Consider the following 12,538-nt stretch of genomic DNA (forward strand, 5'->3'; position numbering starts at 1 on the left):
ATATGTGATACACGTTGGATAAGTGTTGGAAGTACAGTTTTGAGTAAAAGAATCTTTATTTTTAAGAGGTGATTGTCATGGGAGCAGTAGAAGCTAATCAGATCATCAGAAGACAAATTAGCTTTGAAGTCTGTGGTGCTGTGAGAACGTGGAATAGGGGTCTTTGATGTGGTCAAGGAAGGCTGCCATAGGTTGACCAAGATTCCAAGAGTGAGTGGAAGTTACCTGGGTGAAGAGAAAAGGAGCACTCTCCTGGAGCGGCGGGTGCAAGCGTTCTGAGGCAGGAGGGTGTGGTGTTCGACGTGTTAAATAACCTCTCCTGTGTTTACAAGGCTGCGGGGTCAGTACCCCAGTCGCTGGGTCAGCCAGGATGCATGGGTGTTGGCTTAGTAGTTCTGTTTTTATCCTGACCCACTGTTGATCTTCAGTGGGGAGAAGGCAGAGGTGTGGAGGTAGTGGGCTGACACCACGTTTGTGTTGACGGGAGTGTTGTAATCTGGTCATAGTGTGGACTTGTGTTGGAGGGAGCTAGAGATGACCCAGGCTGTGGCTGCCGTCCACGCAGGTGCTGACTGCTGGAGGGGCAGTGGTGGGGATGGTGAGAAGTTTGACGGGGTCTGTTGGGTGTGTGCACGGGGGGAGAGTGTCCGGACAGCGCTGCGGTCTCTGGCTGCACAGCTGGAGAGGGCAGCTGGCAGATACTGGCCGAATTCAGGGGCGTTGGAGAGCACCTGTGGGAAGGTCCTGACCTCATCAGATAGGGTAGCTGCCTTTAGGTCCTCCAGCTGGACTTACGGAGGGAACCCAGGGGCATTTGGGGGTCCATGAGCCTGACTTGGGAGGGATCTGGACTTGGCTTGTTTCTTTGCTTCAGGTGCTTCTCTTTCCTCTACCGGTCAGCAGGCTGGTCTCCTTTCTCCTTGTGTCCCACTTCCTCCCGGTCAGCAGGCTGGTCTCCTTTCTCCTTGTGTCCCACTTCCTCCAGCCTGTCGTCCTCACGGATGCTGAAAGAACTGCCCTTTGAAAAGTGCACACCTGATCCCATTGCTTCCCTGGTTGAAGAACCTGCAGCATCTTCCTGTTATGCACTTACTGGAGCCCAGATCCAGCCTGCCTCTTCAGTTCACCTCTGCTGTAGCTTTGCTTGCATGCAGCGGTTTCACCAGACGCTGTCAGTGCTGCGGACCTCTGCATGCTCTTTTCCGAATGTCGTCCCCTCCTGTCTGGAGGGCTGTCTCCCCTGCAGGAGCTCTACCTCCAGTGTCGTCTCTGGCTCTCCAGGCCCTGGGCCACTGCTATTTTCTTGACCCTGTCCTCATTGCTGCTCACTGGCAATTACCGCACTCACCACATGGCACAGTACTGATGTTTACATACTTTTCTCTCACAAGCTGTTTGTGAAGCGCTTGAGGATATGCCCATTTATTTTTATATCTGTGATAACAAGATCTGGCCTGGGGTGATTGCCCAGTCAGTGTTGATGGCGTTAATAAGACTCAGACCATCTCTCTGTCCTGTAATTGTCGTCGTTTTAGCCTTGCATCTTTCAGCAGATGCTTCATCTGCCTTTGCAGGTAGTGTTTTCAGAGCTTTGTAGTTCCAGAAAAGGGTATTTTGTTAAGAGCTGACTACTGTGCTTCACTTTTTTCATTTGTGAAGTGAGAAGCAGGGGTGGGTGATTTCTCGGTGGTGGTCTGACCGTAAAGGTTTGTGAATGCATAGGATGGTTGCGTGCAAAACAGAAACACAATTCTTGTATGAAATGGAAGAACGTAAGAATTGGGAGACCTTGATGAGGTTCTTCTGAGTTTGGTATTTTGTGATTATTAGTATTGGTAATTTTGTTGTTGTTTTCTGTATTGTAATAGTTACCTGTTGCTTTTCCTTTCAATAAAGTTTTCCTTAACCATATGAGGCAAGTCTGTTAGCAAGGACCCCTTTATCATTGCTTTCAGAGGTGCTTGCTAACTCTTTTTCTTGTTGCTTCTGTTATTTTTACTGACCCTGCAGTGAACTGTCTTTTAGAGGAGATAGTAGTTAATATAGCGTGGATCTTGCTTTCCATAATAAAAAATTGGTTTAAAAGAAAATAATATTTGCCAGTTTATTAAATACAGACCACAAAATGTAATACTGTGTGAGCACTAAAGAAACTTCTTGATTAAGAAAAATTAAAGGTAAAGGGAGGGTTAGTTATTTTTGCAAATGCTTGTTTACTGGGTTTATTATGCTTAAAGTATGACTCAGATTACTCTAATATTCCTTATGAAAACTTGCAAAACATTCATAAAAAACTTTCTATATACTTAATGAACCTCTGTACTCTTTAATAGCTTCATATAATCTTAAGTTTAATGATTATTAGTATTTTACTGTTTTGGAGAGAGTAGGATTACTGCAGTATTTTAAACAAATTCTGGCTATCATAACATCTCAAGCCTGAATATTTGAGCTTACATTTCTAATAAAAAAAGAGGCTTTTTCTTTACATAATCATGACACCATTGTCACTTAATAAAACCAAAAGTAATTCTTCAGTAATCTGATGTCTGGTCTGTTGAAATCTCCCCATAGTGCTAATTTTTGGTTGCTGGGTGTCAGGTTGTCCTAATCTTTGGCAGTGCCTTGTCCACCTGCTTTTTATCACACCATTCACTTGTTGAAAAGACCCCGTCGTCGTCCAGTGGAGTGTCCCAGACTTGTGGTATTTCTGGTATGTATTTCCTGTAAGTTTGGAGTTGGATTTAAGGGCTTGAAGATTCAGGTTTCAGTATTTTTTTGGTGCAGATACTTCATAGATGGAATTGTATCACATCAGGTGATGATGGCTGCTTGTCCCCCTTCTAGTGATGCCAAGTTGATTGGTGATGACAACCTTATCCCGCCCGTGAGAAGTTGCATAAATATGAGTGCATTTATGGTAATATGTGTGAGGAAAAACATCAGAAAGAAAAGGACGTTAGCAGTCCTCAGATCTACTTTAGGATGCTTTTGTTTTTACTTTTCTGTGTTTTTCAAGATTTCTGCATAAACATTCAGTGCTTTTCATAGTAAGAGAAAAAATTATTTTGTTATTAGACTTGATACTTTGGGAGATTATATCCAAAGTTTCAATTGTCCTACAATGAGGTGACTATGTAAGGTCAATAGAAAACAAATCTGTAACCATCCAGTAACAGTTAAAATTAAGGCATATGAAGACAAGTAGAAAACCATGTTTGTTTGAAAGTGAATCTAATTTATAAATTATAGCTATCCTGTGACAGCTGACAAATTGAGCTCCTACTGCCAGCATCAGTTGGTGGTCCATGGTGAGAAGCATGGTAGATTGTTGAGGGTGTTTATTTCTCAGAGAATCGGCCCTACCCGCAGACTGTATTTAAGAGCAGTGTGGACGAGCTCACAGGAGCCCTCCCTCTATGTCCAGACTACTGAACTCATTGGTCTTGTGGTGGGCATCTCCCCCAGGCTGGACCGTGTATGTGTGGATGGCTGACAGTCAATATTTTGATGTCTCCTCTTTAAACTTCAGACTTTTGAGGTCACAGAGGCTAGGAGACAGTGGCTGGAGAGGGCCCTGTGCATGCAGAAGAAGCTAGCTGAGAGGAAGGGGAGAGCAGATGACACAGAGCTTGTGGATCCAGGTGGCAGTTTCTCTTGGAAGTAGCCTTTTGTGAGGCCAGCTGTACTTCATTTCCTGTGCCATAGATTGAGTGCATCTTTAGAATCAACTCTTGATATGATTGTATTCTTCCTAGTAAAACTCCTTGCTTAAATAAAATTAGACTACAAAACTTCTGAGAATATGTTCAACTTGATGACTGTGACACGTTTCACTTTACAAAAATAATCTCCACCAACGTCTTAAATTTTTATAGCTGCCATCTTTGATGCTGTGTTATTAATATGCTATAGTTTGCTTAGCTGCTTTTCTCTGGCATTTGGGATGTTCACTGGTAGAGTTACTGCCAACATTTGGTACTGTTTTCAAAATTCATGTTTAAATTAATGAGATGTTTAGTTATTTGTATTTCAACTTTTAAAGGATATGATTGAATTCAGTTGCCATTTTAAAAAATAGATATGTTAAAGAATTGTTAATATGAGAGGACTTTAAAGTACTAGTTTGCAGTATAATTCGACAAGTTTCTTATGGGCTACATTTTGACAGCCTTTTATTTTGTAGTTCTATGTTTCATATATATGTATTTATACACATATATTTGTTTTGGTGCTTGGACAGTCTGACATAAATTGGAGTGACTGGTACACCTTTGAAGGTATAGAGTACCTTTGCGTCACAGTGTGTGTTTTCTGTTCGTTTTTCTCCATAAACAGATTTTACTTTTATAGCTTACAGGGGAAGATGAATTCCTTGGTTTTGTTTTCTGAGTACGGTTCATACTGCCAAACATCTCAATAACCACATCTTCCAAAGATAGCTTTTTTTGTATCATCTCAGTACCCCCACCCTGACTTTAAAAATAAAAGCTTTTATGAATAAGCTAATATGAATTCATGTTTAAAAATCCCTTCTGATTGTAAAATCAGTGCTTAATGTCAAAAGTTGAGAAAGTATAGAACAGTATAAAGCAAATTCTCAATCCTACCACATAATAACACCTGTTGCTGCTGCTGCTAAGTCGCTTCAGTCGTGTCCGACTCTGTGCGACCCCATAGACTGCAGCCCACCAGGCTCCCCCGTCCCTGGGATTCTCCAGGCAAGAACACTGGAGTGGGTTGCCATTTCCTTCTCCAATATGTGAAAGTGAAGTCGCTCAGTCGCATCCCACTCTTAGCGACCCCATGGACTGCAGCCTTCCAGGCTCCTCCGTCCATGGGATTTTCCAGGCAAGAGTACTGGAGTGGGGTGCCATTGCCTTCTCCATAAAATTTATAGTATTGTGATAATTTTTTAAATAACTGTTTTGCTTCTAGTCTAACAAGAGCTTTAGATTTATAAGTGGTGCTAAAAAAACATTTATTTCAAGTTCTCCCCAAAGTATCCATTTCTCTTTTATTCTTTCCCATCCTGCCTACCTAGGTTTTAAAAAGTAGTCTAAACTCTTAAGATATGAAGCACTTATTTCTGTTTTAATGAAGGTGTTCACTTAAGCAGCCTCCACATTTAATATTTAATTGCAAGCATTAAATTTTATGTGTGGGTACATATGATTTTTCTTTATAATGTTGCACAGTGGAAGAACATAAAATTTATATAAAAATGTTACAAGTCAGATTGTTTTATTTCTTTGTGAAGACAGTGCAGTTGTGTATTCTCCCCCATTCGTTTTCAGTACAGTGTCACAAAGATTGTTTAGGTCAGAGTGAGCAGTCTCTGTGTCAGAAGGTTAGAAAGAGTACTCCTAAAATGTTTAGTAGCTTTATGCTGAATGTCAGTAAGGCTGTGATCATCTGAGATTGGATTATCTGCCTTGCTTCCCTGGAGTAGTAGGTGTTTTCTGATTAAGGCAGTAAAGTTGTTCCTAAATGTCATGTAGTTTTAGGACTGAGAGGAGTTTAGGAATTGGAGCTGGTTTTGTCTGCTGAGCTGGAGTAGGGGGTTAGGCTGTGCTGGAGAAGTGACAGGATTTGCTCAAGGGCACTCACCCCATCCCCCGCCGCCCTACCTCCCACAGGGAGGATGAGAGTCAGTGCTTTGACTTCATGGTGCCCATGCTTCTTCACTGGCAGGTGATGGGTGAGTACTTGACTGTGTGCTCAGAACACTGCTACGTTAACTGACAGCGCTGCCAGCTAAAGAAAGGACATGGTTCCTGCCTGCTGGTCACTTGTAACCCTGACTCCAAGCCCCTAGAAATGACCACACACTACTACCTTAAAGTGGATTTTGGAGATTTTTCATGATGAATTCTGAAGTTTTTTTGGCTGATTATGTAATATGTATAAACAAGGGCTGTGATGCAGTTTAAGAAATCAAAGACTTTCTTAAATAGTTCAGTTGAGTCACGCAGTCATGTCTGACTCTCTGCGACCCCGTGGACTGCAGCACTCCAGGCTTCCCTGTCCATCACCAACTCCTGGAGTTTACTCAGACTCCTGTTCATTGAGTCGGTGATGCCATCCAACCACCTCATCCTCTGTCGTCCCCTTCTGCTCCTCAGGGTCTTTTCCAGTGAGTCGGTTCTTCCCATCAGGTGGCCCAAAGTATTGGAGTTTCAGCTTCAACATCAGTCCGTCCAGTGAACACTCAGGACTGATCTCCTTTAGGATGGACTGGTTGGATCTCCTTGCAGTCCAAGGGACTCTGAAGAGTCTACTCCAACACCACAGTTCAAAAGCATCAATTCTTCGGCGCTCAGCTTTCTTTATAGTCCAACTCTCATATCCATACATGACTGCTGGAAAAACTGTAGCTTTGCCTAGACAGACCTTTGTTGGCAAAGTAATGTCTCTGCTTTTAAATATGCTATTTAGGTTGGTCATAGCTTTTCTTCAAGGAGCAAGGGTCTTTTGATTTCATGGCTGCAGTCACCATCTGCAGTGATTTTGGAGCCCAAGAAAATAAAGTCTCTCACTGTTTCTACTGTTTCCCCATCTATTTGCCATGAAGTGATGGGACCGGATGCCATGATCTTAGTTTTCTGAGTGTTGAGTTTTAAGCCAACTTTTTCATTCTCTTCTTTCACTTTCATCAAGAGGCTCTTTAGCGCTTCACTTTCTGCCATAAGGGTGGTGTGTTTAAATAAAATAGTGAAATTTGGCTTTTGTATTAATCTCGCGTCTATACTTTTGTAATAATGAAACCTTATGAAAAGATATGCCTTAGTATCTTAATAACTACAAACCATCTTGAATTGATTCATTTTGTTTCCTGAAGTGGTCCTCTGTTTGTTTTTACACTAATGCTTGTATCATGACATTCATTCAGTACCTGCTGTGCCAGGGATTGTCCTAGCAGCTGAGGGCAAGCTGCACATGAGACCGGTCTTCACAGAGCTCACATTCTCTCTGGTCTGAGATTTCAGTATGTTTTCGGGAAAATGGAGTAAAGGTAAATAGGTAGCTTAATGTTTTAGGGCATTCTTTGGTGTAAAAGAGAAAAACTGTTTTCTTGGTGTTTGAAACTTATTTCTGGAAATGTTTTTCCTGTGGAACAAAGGGAAATATAGTAACCATTAAAAATCTTTTTCCTGTATTACTGATTTGACTTCAGTTTCATGCCTTAATGCTGCAGAAGTCAACCTAGAATGGCTTATGAATTAGGAAATAAATACAGCCAGGTAGTTCACATAGACTATGTAGAGAATTTATGAGAATTCAGGCCCTGGAGACAGACCTGCTTTGACTTCCCACTTTCACGGTTCTGTGCTTGTCTGACCTTGGACAAGTGTTCTCATGTCTGAGTCACAGTTGTCTCATCTGTAAAATGAGAATAATAAGTAATAAAAGTATCAGCCTTGTGGCTTGTTATTAGGGTTAGATGACATAATTCATGCAGAGTTCTTGATACTTGGTGAATGTCCAGTAAAGGCTAGACTGTGAAAGCTGCTGTGATCACTTCAGGACGTTGAGTCTGCTTCAGTGTTCTGGGTGCTGTGGAAGGCATGGGACTCCTGGGTTTAGAGACCAGGGTGTGTGATGGTCAGGGCACTACAGGCAGCATCTTCATAGCTGTGTTGGTTTCCTTTGCCCCTTCATTCCGTGGGGTGACACAGGGCTTCAGTGTAGGCGGGTGCTGTGCTGCCCATGTGGTGGATTTGTCATAGCTGAGAAACTTTGAGCCTAGGGTGCTGAATCTTTCATGATGGGCTGCACAGAAACCTGCCTGACCTTTTTCCAGAGGAAGACCTGAGCTTTATCACCCTGGATAGTAGAGAAGCCTGCTCTCTCCGGGAGGAGGTACTGTCTTCCGGGGCTGTTGACTCTGCTGTACATCCTTGGAAAGACCGACTGTGTGAAAGCCCCCAGGGCCTGCACTGGCCAAGCTGCAGAAATGCCAGGACCCATGGAGACGGGTCTGCCAGCAGGCCTCCGAGTCCCTGGTCTAAAGGACGCCACAGCCTTCGCGGGGCACCGTTCATGCACACAGCCGTTTATTCTGGAGCCGCATCCCAGAGACCTTTTCTGTTTCTGTAATGCTCCATGCTGTGTTCAGGACCACGTATCCTGAAATAACGTTTGAGTCTCTTCTCAGCAAACAGATACTATTGAACTCAAGTTGGTATACATGATGAGGTGTTCAGTTTTCAGAACCTTGGAATGTAGGAAGATAAGATGGATGGACACAGACGGCTAGGTAGGTTGCTAGGTCTTACGGTAACAGCAGGTGTCAGTTGTGGAGTCTAGGTGAGGCATATACAGTTCCTATTCACAGTTGAGTTATTTTGATTTCTCTGAAATTCTTCCGAAGTCTGGGAGAAAAGGCAACTAGTCTCTCCGCGCGGCCCCTCCCCCCCCCATCAGTTTTCTTTGTAACTAAACAAAGCCTGGTATCTAAAGAAAACTTTTAACAGCAATTTACATAAAAATATGGACTGATGATAACCATTTTAAAGATTTGTTTGGTTAGAGTGGTTCTAGTTTTAGCTGTTTTTAGCTTAATTGGGTTCCTTTTAAGATAGGATGGTTTGGAGAACTATTTAAAAGAAAATCATTGCTCTGTATTTTAGATAGCCAGTGTTTCGTGCCTGGAATACATTTTTAGGTAAAGGAGTCAGGCCAGTCTCCCTAAGGACAGCCTTCCAGGTGGGTGGCCCTAAGCTTTTTCTACATTTCTGAAGTCTGAGGGTGCAAGTTTTTCCAGGCTTTTAAACACTGAGCCCACATTGAAGTATGTTACATTTCTGTCAGTTTGGGGCTGAGGCTAGGGTGCTGGTTTACAGGGAATGGTAACTGGTTAGAGTTACGGTGGAGTACCTGGTGACCCCAAGTGACCCTGCTGCTTGAGAGGAGAGGAGGGCAGCCTGTGTGATGAAAAGGTAGACTTTTAATAAAATTAATTTTTGTTTTGTTTCTTTTCGGTAAAAGAGTTTAAATGTAATTTGTATTGTGTGGAATTTTGTTTTATGTGGAATATTTTTACGTGTAAACAGTGAAATTTCATCTCTCAAGTAGGGAATACCAGATGGTATCTGTGATTGGTGATTAGTTTACTACCAAGTAATCTTAAATGGACTGTTGTAATTGTGTTTCTAAATGTTAAACTAAGCATTTATGTTGGACACATGGCTGGATTTCTCTCAGTTACAGGGATTGTTTTAGAAATCCTCTAAACATGAGTTTATTTCCTATGTAGTTTGCTTCAAATGTTTCACTTTTTCATCAGAAGTGCTTTTCACAGGTTTTTTCAGTTTTTTTTAAGGTTATACCAAGAGTCATCTTTTCTTAAACAACAACAACAACAAACCTTTACTGTTTTTCATAAAAGAAAAACCATGTGCAGTTGATAGAATTATCAGAGTCAATAGCCCTGTAGTCACAGCCCAGGCTCAGAAATGGAACTTGGCTTCAGCAGAGCCCTCCTCCTTTCACTGCACAGCTAACTCCTCTTTTTTAAGGTGACCATTTACATGTTTTTCTAAACAGTTTAAACATCTAAGCATTGCATGAGATATTAGTAAAGCTGGAGAGTATTGATAGAATGCAGTAGTTTTTAACCTTATTTGACAAAATATCCCATTTTAACATTTTATATTTTGTAGTGCCCAGTTTTGCATTCTGAGATGAAATTCATGTATGAATTACCCACCAATGTACATAGTTTAAAATCTTAATATATGCCCTAACTATAACATACAGGAGAAGAAACTGGATTTGTAATAAAATAGGCATTTCGATGTGTAAGTGTTGGGCATGACTGTATTGGAACTAGTAGAATATCTATCCTATATAGACTATACTAGCTGTAGTGTATCTGTATATAGGTAGATAGGTAGTATATCTATATAGACTGTACTGGAAGACTAGTGAAGTAGCCGGATGCCTGTGACCTCCTTCAAGAAGTGAGCTTCGGTTTAAGGGAAGTGAGGCAAGAGTTGCCTGGTGGAGGCTGACTGCTTTTCTCTGACGTCTTGAAATCAGGGTGAGAGCATCCTAATGCAGTGGGTGCGCTCACATGACTGTCACGCACACACGTGTGCTGACTGTCCCAGAAGTGTTGCAGGATTCCCATGTCCTGAGTGGCATTGCTGTTGGTAGAATAATCTTCTGTATTGGTGAACTCAGGTTTTAGATTTTTGGAGAAAGAGAACAGAGTTTTTGCAATAGATGTATTTTTGGAAATACATAAGATGGATGGACACAGATGCAGTGTGGCTGTCTGGAGGGGTGTGGGAAGGTTTGGTGGGCCCTTGACTGCGCGGGTCTGCCTGGGCGCCGCAGGACACTGCTGTCCTGTTCCTCCCCCCAGCAGCAGCTCCTCCAGACCTCACATCAGACAGAACACCCACATTTAATTTTGTGAGATTCTCAGAGTTTCTGTGACCTGTGAAGTGTAACATATCTCTGCCTGACGCTGCTTCCAGCTGTAAATCTGGTTCTTATGCTTGTGGTCATTAGTACTTGGTTATTTTGCATTTTAACCCAGAAAATGGCTTTGGACTCTGAACTGTCTGTTGGAAGCAACCCTTATTGAGAGACCTGGGAGGGACACAGTGGTGCAGAAAACCTCAAATTGATTTGTTAGGTGGGTTTATTACAGGTAATTTTATATTTTACTGAGAAGGTTAACCTATTCAGTTAAGAATTTGGTTTTAGTGAAATTTTTTTCTTTTGACATATTATTTTCATCGTTAGAGTTTGCATTTTCATGTCTAGAAAGATCACAATTGGTTAATTTAAGATTTATATTCCTTGATGTGCAATCTAAAATGTGAGTACTGTTTCAGAATTCATATGTTGATGAAAATTGACACATGGTCATTTAAAAAATCAGTTTAAAAAACCAGTTATTTTACCTTATTTTGAATAGTTGGCACTTTCCTCTAAAATTGGGGAGATTTTAGAAATTGAATTTAAAATGACAAGGTTACATAATTATGTTATGAAAATACAGGATTGTTCTAAATTAAGATTCATAAAATTTTAGCTATTTTACTAAGAAACTTCTGAAAACAAACTTTAAAAAATTATACTTAGCGCTAATGTTAAAATCCTAGTTGAAATAACATAAAAATTGACATGTTCTCAGTTACTTGTAGTAACTTGTGGATTTTGAGAATGTTAGGAAATGGGATCGGTCTCTCTAAGATTCATAGTTTTGCCAGTGGATTCACTTGGCAGAATGCACCGCTGGGGGCTTTCCCCTTGCTCCCTGGGTGTGGCTGTGGGGATGGGGTGTCAGGTGCTTGTCAAACGTGCAAGCAGCAGCAGTGCTGGGAGGAGCAGCAAGGATGAGAGATAATATGCAAATGCAGTGGGGGACTCGACTGTGAAATTAAAGCGGGCTGCCCAAGAAGTTGTAGTTCTTGTGTGTATTGTATATATTAAAAAAAAAGCCCACTTGTTGATTTAAATACCTATTTCATGTTAAAATTTTTTCTGTAACTGCTTCTCTGCCTTTGTGTTTTCTTCTAATGTTCTCTTATTTCTAGCTCCTCCCTCTCATCCCAGTTCCAAATCTTTGTTAGAAAATATAACTCAAAAACTTTTAAGCACAGATTAGAATTAATTTCTCTCCTTGGATTTGAAGTAAGTGCTTTTCCCTGGCCTTTGATTTGAAGTCTCTCTTTTCCTCTCCTCTTATCAGTTTGGCCTGCTTTCCACCGCCCTCCGCACACTGTCCATTCGCCTGTGTGTGTGGTTCCCCTTCAAGCCTTTGTCTTAGATAATTTCCCACTACTCAGCAAAATGGGAGACTTGTGTGTGGCAGAGTTGGGGAATTTTCTCAGTCTGGGATCCTTACTAGAAACATTTTAAAGCATACTAGAAACATTTTAAAGTTCTAAAAGACATGTTTATTCTGGTTTATTTAATTTCAGCCTTGAAATTTGATTTCAGACTTCTAAAGGTTTTTTTTTTTTTCTCCTTTAGAGACCACTTAAAATTGCTTTTGGGTTAGTGAGAAGTGTGTGGTTGTTGCTTCTCATGGGGACATGTTTTTTAAGTTTTATCTTCTGTCTCCAGATTAACCAGTATTCAGTTTATTGTCTAAATCTGCGTACAGTGTCTTTAGGCTTTTCTTGAACCGAGAACTGTACTGTTTCTCCGCACCCCGCTCTCCCGCTTTTTTAAAAACAAAAAATGGTTTTAGATTTACTTAATTCAGGCAGGACTGCATCGCCGTTTGGTTTCTTTGTTTTGCAGTTTTATGTTTGGGTGTTGAACCAAAGTTTAAAAAAACCTTTGTATGTAGAACATTTGACACAGTTATCTTAGTAAACCTGTGATGAACAGGAGTGAAAGAAGGAGCGAGTGAGGGGGTCAAAGCTGATGGAGGTGGGGCGGGACCACTTGGTCTGGGCCTGCTGGCTTTAGGTGGAGAGACTTTGCCCTCAGCTTGGTCAGGTAAGCCTGAAGACGGGCTCTGGTTTGCAGAGCACTGGGGGACTGATCTTTTCAGTAATGTGGTAAGCAT

The 12,538-nt window shown here is 41.4% G+C and overlaps 1 protein-coding gene across 2 annotated transcripts in view; it reads left to right on the forward strand.

The window, feature by feature from the left end:
- Positions 1 to 12,538, forward strand: part of VAPA (VAMP associated protein A) — a 37,964-nt gene that overhangs the window by 5,688 nt on the left and 19,738 nt on the right. The gene's annotated exons all lie outside the window — the stretch shown is intronic.

Source organism: Budorcas taxicolor, chromosome 22 (genome assembly GCF_023091745.1).
Source record: "Budorcas taxicolor isolate Tak-1 chromosome 22, Takin1.1, whole genome shotgun sequence".
Taxonomy (NCBI): Eukaryota; Metazoa; Chordata; class Mammalia; order Artiodactyla; family Bovidae; genus Budorcas; species Budorcas taxicolor.